Here is a 9,064-nt window from a genome sequence, read left to right as displayed (position 1 = left end):
ATCATTATATAGTGTCATTCTTTGTCTTTTATGGTGGATTTTGTTTTAAAGTCTATTTTATCTGATATTTGTATTGCCGCTCCTGCTCTTTTTGGTAGTTGTTTGCTTGATATATTTTTTTCCATCCTTTGATTTTTAATAAATTTACATCTTTGTTTCTAAGGTGTGTCTCTTGTAGACAGCATATTCATGTATCCTGTTTTTTTATCCATTCTGTCACTCTCCGTCTCTTTATGGGTGCAGTTAGGCCATTTACATTCAGTGTAATTATTGATAAGTGTGAGTTTATTGCTGTCTTTTTTAGTGCTTTTTTTTTGGTGCTGACCTTTTCTTTGTTCCTCTTACTCTTCTGTGCTGAATTCCTTTTGTTTGTGGATTTTTTTTCATTTCCTTTGTTTTTACTGAGACCTTATGTTTTTCTTCTTTATTCTGATGATTAGGTTTGTTAACTTTCTTTGTGGTTACCTTGAAATTTACCCGTATCTTCCTGGGTTTGAACCAGTCTATTACTACTTGATATCCCTTTGCCTTTCTCTCCATTAGAAGGTTCTATACCTACACTATTTATTCCGTTTTCTATTGTTCTTATGTTGTTGTCATTTGCAGATTAACCAATCTGATTCCTTGTTCTAATTTTTTTCATTTTGGATAGTCCTTGAGAGTTCATTTCCTAGCTTGGTATCTGGCTGGTATGATCCTGCATCCTAGATTCAGCCTGTGGTCTGATGTTGTTTTTTCTCAGATCAAGGGACTCCGTTTACTAATTCTTGTAAGTTTGGTTTGGTTTTTACATAGTCCCTTAATTTCTATTTATCTGGAAGTGTCCTAATTTCACCATCATATTTGAACGAGTTTTGCAGGATATATTATTCTTGGCTGCCAATTTTTTTCTTTCAAGCTTTTATATATGTCATCCCACTGCCTTCTTGCCTGCATGGTTTCTGCTGAATAATCCACGCTTAGTCTTATTGTTTCTCCTGCGTAAGTGACTTTTTGTTTTCTCGAGCTGCTCTCAGGATTCTTTGTTTATCTTTGGTTTTGGTAATGTGATTATGATATGCCTTGGTAATTTTCTTTTGAAGTCTATCCTGTTTGGAGTTCGTTGTGATTCTTGGATGGCCAACTTTTCATCTTTCATGATATTGGGGAAGTTTTCTGTCAGCAGTTCTTCAATGATCCTTTCTGAGTTTTCTGTTTTCTCCCCCTGTTCTGGAATTCTGATCACGCATAAATTTTTGCTTTTGATTGTATCCCACATAATTCTCAGTGTTTCTTCATTTTTCTTCATTCTTTTTTCTGATTTTTCCTCAGAGTTGTAGCCAAGAGTTTGTCTTCAATTTCACTGATCCTGTCTTCTATTGTTTCAAACCTGCCCCTCAGCACTTCTGTGACACTGTTCGTTTCTGAAACCTTGTTGTTTATCTTTTTGGTTTCTAATTGCTGTTTTAGTATGATTTCTAGTTGTGAATTTATTTTGGCATTTTGTTCCTGCATTGCTTCCCTGTATTCTTCCATTTTTTTGGTCTGTATTTTTCATGAATTTGTCTGCCTTTTCCATGAATTTGTCTATTTTTTCCTCATTTTTGTCTGCTTTTTGCTTCAAGCCTTGGATAGCTCTGAATATTAGAGATTTGAATTCCATATCAGGTAGTTCTAGTGCCTTTTCTTCTCCTGGAAAGTCATCTGGTCTTTTATTTTGGATGCCTACTGGAACCATCCTGTCCTATTTTTTTAATATGTTTTGATATTTTCTGCTGTCTTTAGGACACCCAGTAGTCATTTTCCTCATTTATTGATTGTAGATTTTTTTGTTTCATCCTCCTTTTTTGTTTTATTTGGTTATGTCTGAGCAGGTGAGCTGTGTGTTCTTTGTTGTTTGCTAGCCTGTGAGCATACTTTTCACCTTCTCCAATGGGCAGGGTCATTCTTTCAGGTCTGGTACAGCAGGGCAGGTCCAGCTGAAGGGGAATTGCTGGGATGGGTTGTTTGTGGCATGTACTTGGGCCTACAGGGTGGGCCATGAATCAGTCAGGGTAGGTTCCGGTAGGCAATGCCTGTGCTGCTCGGGGGTGTGATGTTCAGTACATGGTGCAGGTAGGCGGGGGAGGGGGCAGATTGTGATGTATGGAGGTAAGATAGTTATGGGAAAGAGGAGAGAGAAACAAGAGCCAAAAACATACAAAGAAATAAACAATCAAAAAAGGGTGCTAAGGGAGCTTGCCATTGGAGTGGAGAGATGAAACACTGAGAAATGTAGACAAACAAAAATAAAAAAAGAAAAGGGTAAATGAAAAAAATGAATAAATAAAAATTAGAAGAAAAAAAAAGAAAAGAAAAGTGTCCAGGGATCCCACCAGTGCAGCTATGAGGACTGGTGATGTTGCTCCCAGGCCATGAAGTACAGTCTGTCTAGACGGGGTAGAGGTGTCACACAGTGCCAGGTATTCAGGCGACAGGAAGAGAAGGTAATATAGAGATACAAGAATCTGAGAAATGAAGAAAGAGAAAAAGGGAAAAAGAGAGAAAAGAAAACAAACAAACAAAACAAAAAGAAAGAAAAACACGGAGAAAGAAATGCCCCCATGGATCCCACTGCACAGCTGTGTAGACTGAGGGAGTAGCTCCCAAACCGTGCAGTGCTGCCTGGCTAGAAGGAGCTCCGAAGCCAAGAAAAGAAACAAATATACAAATCAAAACAAGCAAAGAAAAAAAAGCCCTGGGGATCCCACCAGTGTGGTGGCACAGGCTGGGAAGCAGTTCCACAGTCAAGCGGCATCTCAGAGCCTTTGAGGAAGAAGCAAAGATGGCACATGGAGCCAAGTATTTGAGAGAAAGGAGGGGGACGTGTTGAGACGTATGGAAGAAACCAAAAGAGGCAGACAAAAGCAACACCAGCAACCAACAAATGGCACTCAGGGAGCTGGCCAGTGAAGGCGGGTGGAATCCAAGTGGCACAGGGGTGAAGCCTGTGCTTCCCAGCCAAGAGACTGTGGCCGCAGGAAGCAGAGGAGGCCGAGTGGGGGTGAAGAAGGGTGGGGGGTGGTGAATCTTATATCATTGTTTACCAGTTGTTCTGTCTCCTGCTGGGAGCTCTGTGAAGCTGCTTTCCCATACTCCCTGTTCCAACAGGAGTCCAAGATGGTGGATCCGTGCTGCATGAGCTGATAGGGGCCCTCTGCATGTATCTCTCCTCGCTCTCTGTTTTCTATCAGTTTCTTATTCCATTTGGTGCTTAGCTGAGTTCTTTATCTCTTCATTTGATGCTTAGGGTTTCAGGATTGACGTTTGTCTGTATTTGACTTAGTTTTTCAGAACTTTGCTGTGGAGGGACAGCATGGTGCTTCTGTCTATAGTGCCATGTTGCCCAGAAATCTATCTCAGGTTCTTTGGACATGTTATCAGGAGGGACCAATCCCTGGAGAAGGACATCATGCTTGATAAAGTATAGGGTCAGCAAAAAATGGGAAGACCCTCAATGAGATGGATTGACAGTGGCTGCAACAATGGGCTCAAACATAGCAATGATTGTGAGGATGGTGAAGGACTGGGCAGTGTTTTGTTCTGTTGTGAATAGGCTTGGTATGAGTTGGAATCAGTTCTATGGCACCTAACAACAAGAAGCAACTAGTGATGTTGAAAATGCTTTCATGTGCTTATTGGCCGTTTGAATATCTTCTTTGGGGAAATGTCTAGTCAAATAATTTGTCCATTTTTTAGATTGGATACTTTATCTTTTTCTTACTGAGTTATAAGATTTTTAAATATATTCTGGATGCCAGTCTATAATCGGATATATTATTTACAAATATTTTCTCCCATTCTGTGAGTTGTCATTTCACTTTTTTGATGGTGTCCTTTGAAGCACAGAATTTTTTTATTTTGATGATGTCTGATTTATCTATTTCTTCTTTTGTTGCTTTTGCTTTTCATGTCATGTACGAATCCATTGCCTTATTTTAGGTCACGAAGATTTATACTTCTTTTCTTCTAAGCATTTTATAATTTTAGCCCTTACATTTAGGCATTTGATCTAATTTCAGTTAATTTTTATAGGGGTTCATCTTCATTCGTTTGCATATGGATATTCAGTTGTTCCGGCACCATTTGTTAAAAAGACTATTCTTTCTCCCATTGAATTGTCTCGTTACCCTTGTCATAAATCAATTAGACTGCAAATTTTAAGGATTAATTTCTGGATCTGAATTAAATTTCCTCTTTGTTGTAATTTCTGAATCAGAAAGTATGAGTCCTCCAACTTTGTTTTTGGTTTTCAAAATTGTTTTAGTTATTCTAGATCCTTTGAATAAATTTTAGGATCAGCTTGTCAATTTCTGGGGGTAAAAAAGCAGCTGGGATTTTGGTAGGGATTGCATTCCCTGTCTTTTTTCCTATTCTGTTTCCGTGAATATCAACATTCCCAAAAGTTCTGACCTAGGGTTCTCCATTTTTCTCTTTTTACATTGACTTTTTCTAAGAACATATGAATCCCTACTACCTCAACTATCCTCTGTATGTATAACACTTTCAATTCTTTCTCCTCACATTTACTGTCCCTTCTGTGCTCAAGCCTATGTGTCCAACTGTGTGCTGGAAATTTCTATTTAGATGCTTAATTGATGCCCCAAAACACACATGTTGAAAACACAGCACATCAGCATTTGCTCCTCTCATAAACTTTCCCATTTTTATCAATGGCACCACCACCCTGTAGGTTTTACTGACTCAAAATAATTCTTTCCCTTGGCCTTCCTAACTACTGTGCCACCAAGCCCTGTTATTTCCAAATCTTCCATTGAAATAATGGTCACCTCTATGTATTCTTTATTTCAATTGCTACCATCATTATTTTCATTCAAATCCTTGTTGTAATATGCCTGACTTAATAGTCTTCTAATTAGTTACCTTGCTATGTTGTTGTTACGTGTCCTCTAGTCAGTTTTTTTTACCTATAGCAACCCAATGTGACAGAGTAGAACTGCCTTATAGGGTTTTCTAGGCTGTAATCTTCCAGGAGAAGATCACCAGGTCTTTTTTCCCATAGAGCTGCTAGGAGGGTTCAAACTCCAACCTTTCAGTTAGCAGCTGGGCGCCTAACCATTGCACCACCAGGACTCCTTGATATAGTTTCTCCCATATCCTTGTCCTTCATGCACAAATCCACCAGATTTTATTTTTTTTACACTGCCTTGACCATGTCACTTCCCTGCTCAAAAAATTTCAATGACTCTCTAGTGGATAAAGTACAAACTTTTTGGGATGCAGTTTGAAGTTCCTGTACTTTCTAGCTGCACCTACATCACTTTGTTCACACATCCATTAGAGCCCTAATTATGCTGTCAGGTAATTATCCATTAATATGCCCGAATCCTGCACTGCACTGTGAGTTCCTAGAGGCCAGGAATTGTGTTATATTCACTTTGTAGCCCTAGGCCTAGCTCATATTGGGTGTTCAACACACAGAAGTTACCTTGAATAAAATCCTGCTTTTGGATCATAGATGTCACATGGAGAGTGTGGTGGGTGGGTGGGTGTTCACTATGGCACTTGTCCTTTGCAGTGGAGGTGCCCTTTCTTCTCACTTTTCTTCCTTTCTCAAATTGATACCAAACATTCAGATTGCAGTATCCCTTTTGACTGTTGTGGGTTTTCCTACCTGCCGCACTCTGGCACATCCAATTGTTCCTCACTTGACCCCATAAATGTTCCCTCACCAAATGAGATTGTCAGAGAGTGGTTAGGGTATACTGACCAGCAGTCTGCAGGACACTCTGATTGCCCACGTCCATGAATGGCTCTCTGGAAGCCACATTCACATTCTACGTTTCATCAAACATTGACCAACATGAACATCTGCAAGTCTGAAAATACTGATGACATCGCAGCCTGGATGTTGCTATCGATGCTGGGAATTTGAACTAATTTTTAAGGGTTCAGTCATGGTAAAGAACTAAATTTGTATATGTTAATAGTAAAGTGAGAGAGAAAAATTCTAAGACGAATTTTTAAAAAATCCAGTCTTGGGAATATTCAATGACTTTGTATCAGGCACTCTTTATAGTAACTAGTTTAAACCTCCATATTACTGCAAATCCATCTGAAAGCAGTAGTGAAAAGATGGCAACAATAACACTCTTTCCTATGTACTTTGACAATAGCTGTAAATATAATTATAGGTGAGCTCTGATCTAAGAAAATCTGATATAATAAAATCTGAATTTATGAAATAGATAAATCAGAAAGGGTAATCATTTGTATTAAAGAAGGATTCTTCACTTACACTAGAGGATTGCTGATCTTGGACTTCTCCATGCTTTGCCAGTATCTTTACCCACAGGGGGTCGCCATGAGTAGGAATCAACTTGATGCCAACTAATAGCAACAATACTTTAAAATTATTAGTTACGGTATAATACTGGGTAAGACCTCTGATTCTTGTGAGTCTTCATTGACACCTCATACTTTGTGTTAGCTCAAGGTTATATTAAAAGTTTTGCTATTAATAAGTAATGTTTCATTTAATAATCTTAAAAAAACAAATGAAAATCTGTGTTTGCTTCCATCTTTCCCAGAACAAACGTATGGATAAAGTGAGACTGCTGGTATGATTGTGTTTATCTCTTTAGTCCTCTCACCAACATGGAAGTATTTTGATTTAATGGATGAAGAAAATGAGGCTAGAGAAGTGAAATGATTTGCATAAGGACACAGTTTCTATCAGAGCAGGGACTCCAATATTCAGGTTTTTCTCTTCTGTGACTGTTGTGTGCCGTCAAGTGGATTCTGACTCATAGCAACCTAATAGGACAGAGTAAAACTACCTCATGGGATTTTCTGGGTTGCAATCTTTATCTTATCACCAGGTGTTTTCTCCTGTGGAGCTGCTGGTGGGTTTGAATCACTGACCTTTTGGTTAGCAGCTGAGCACTTAACCATTGTGCCACCAGGGCTCCTTCTTCTCTGACTACTCCTTTTCCTCTATCCATCCTTTGTATAATGATATTCCTTCCATTTCTATCCTGGACCCCTGTCTCTTCACACTGTATAACTCTCCCCTAGGAAATGGTCATCTTTCCCATAGAATTAGTTACCTGTTATATACTAAGGACTGCCGCCTCAATGCCTCCAGCTTAGACCTGCCACCTGAGTCCTAGCCCCATAAGGTCAACTGCCTACTGCATATATCTCCACTTGAATGTCCTGTTGGCACCTCACCTCAAACGCTACATGTCCCAAACTAAACTTATCACCTTTCCCCCACACCAAACCTCTTCCTCCTCCTGCACTTCCTGGCTCAGTGAATGATGCCACCATCCACCCAGTTGCCTGAGCCAGAAACCAAGGAGTCTTATTGAGTACCCTCTCTTTCTTCACCCCCCTAATCATATTGATTCTCTCTCTTAATATCTTTCTTCTCTTAGCTCTATTCCCCAGAGCATCCTCTCTTACCTGGACCACTGCAACATCCAGGTAATTGGTCCTCCTGCATCTGCTCTTGCCTTCCCCCACCCCAGCTTCAATTTCTTTGCCACATAGAGTTATCTCAGCATGTCATTTCCCTGCTTTTAACCCTTAATTGGTGTCCCATCACCCTAAAGATAAAACCCAAACTCCATAGATTGGTATGCCTTTCCCAACCTCCAGGGCAAACCCTCCTGTGTGCTCCCCCAGAATCCTGTGATCAATTACCCTCTTGGGACATTCTCAACTGGATTGAGATCTGCCAGTTTACTTGTCTTTGCTCCGTGACAAAGCTGAAGACTGGTGTTTGTGTTGTGTTCCTGGGACCCAGTCCAGTCCCACTAAATGTTTTGTTGAATGAAGTAACTCTTACAATTGCTAATATTTATGTATTTCTCTTTGTAATACTAGTTTGGAGTAAATAGTCCTTGGGAACCCATTAGTGGCAAAGTCTGAGGAGGCAAATGATTAATGGTCTTGAATTGTTTAAAGTCACTAGTGATTAGAGCAGGAAACAGAAGGAAGGTGCTTTGCTTTCAAGAGCTGAGGGACCAACTATTGGGCACCTACTGCCAGTTTAGAGGATTTAGTTGATGTGGGGAGTTGTATATTTAGTACTCTGTGGGATCTTTTGAGTTCTACATGAACACAGATTATGAATGCCTCCTTGTTGAATTAGCATAACGAGCAGTGAAAATCTCCCCTGGCCCTCTTCCCTTCAGCTTCTCCTGCAAAAATGTCAAGTATACCAAATAAGTAAGAAATCATTTGGTAAAAAACAAGAATAAAATGGAAAAAAAATCAATAAACAAGCCTATATCAGAAATGTGGGAATTTTCCACTCCTCATCTGTGAAAAACAGTTAACATCCAGTTACATAATTCAAGTTGTAGAAAACTGAAACTTTCCCCCTAGGGCTGTATTATGACCATGCCAATGAAATCGTATGGTTGGGATATGCTAATGTGAGGAAAACACAAGTGACAAATTATATCAGTTCCAGTGATGGAGACTGCATTATCTTGTCACTAAATAGAAGGCTTCAAGGTAGAGTGTGTGTGGGTGTATTTTCATACACAGAACTAAGTGAAAATTAAATCAATTATCAGAATAATTTGAGCCCCAATTCCCCCAAGGTTTGCTTCAATTAGATAATTTGTGCAATTAGGTGAAAGATTTTAGGGTAGATTTTTCTGGCCTATATTATCTCAAATTGCTTTAATTCTCCACTTCACTTTGATTATGTAGACCTGAGTGTGAATTTAAGTAACTGTTATGCTGCTAGTTCAGATAATTCCTTGCTATATGGGCATTTTTTCCTCCCATAAAACGTGCTCTGCACACTAGGTTTATAAACCACGTTCAATGACAAACCACTGCTTTATAGAATAAAAGTGTAGGACTTGCTACTTAACAGATAATGGGAAACAATGACTGGAAAGGAATAGTTTAATGAAACTGTCTGCTCAGTAGTAAACACTGCTGCCTCTAATACTTCCTTCTTTTTGTTAAAGAGGCTAAGCTTGAGGAAAAAGTTGACTAAGGCAAATAATAACTACGTTATACAGACCTGGAATTAACTGAAATTATTTTACATGGTTAAAGA

The sequence above is a fragment of the Trichechus manatus genome, unplaced genomic scaffold (genome assembly GCF_000243295.1).
Source record: "Trichechus manatus latirostris isolate Lorelei unplaced genomic scaffold, TriManLat1.0 scaffold00066, whole genome shotgun sequence".
NCBI classification, from domain to species: Eukaryota; Metazoa; Chordata; class Mammalia; order Sirenia; family Trichechidae; genus Trichechus; species Trichechus manatus.
The sequence above is the reverse complement of the archived record's forward strand: the minus strand, read 5'-3'. Positions refer to the sequence as shown.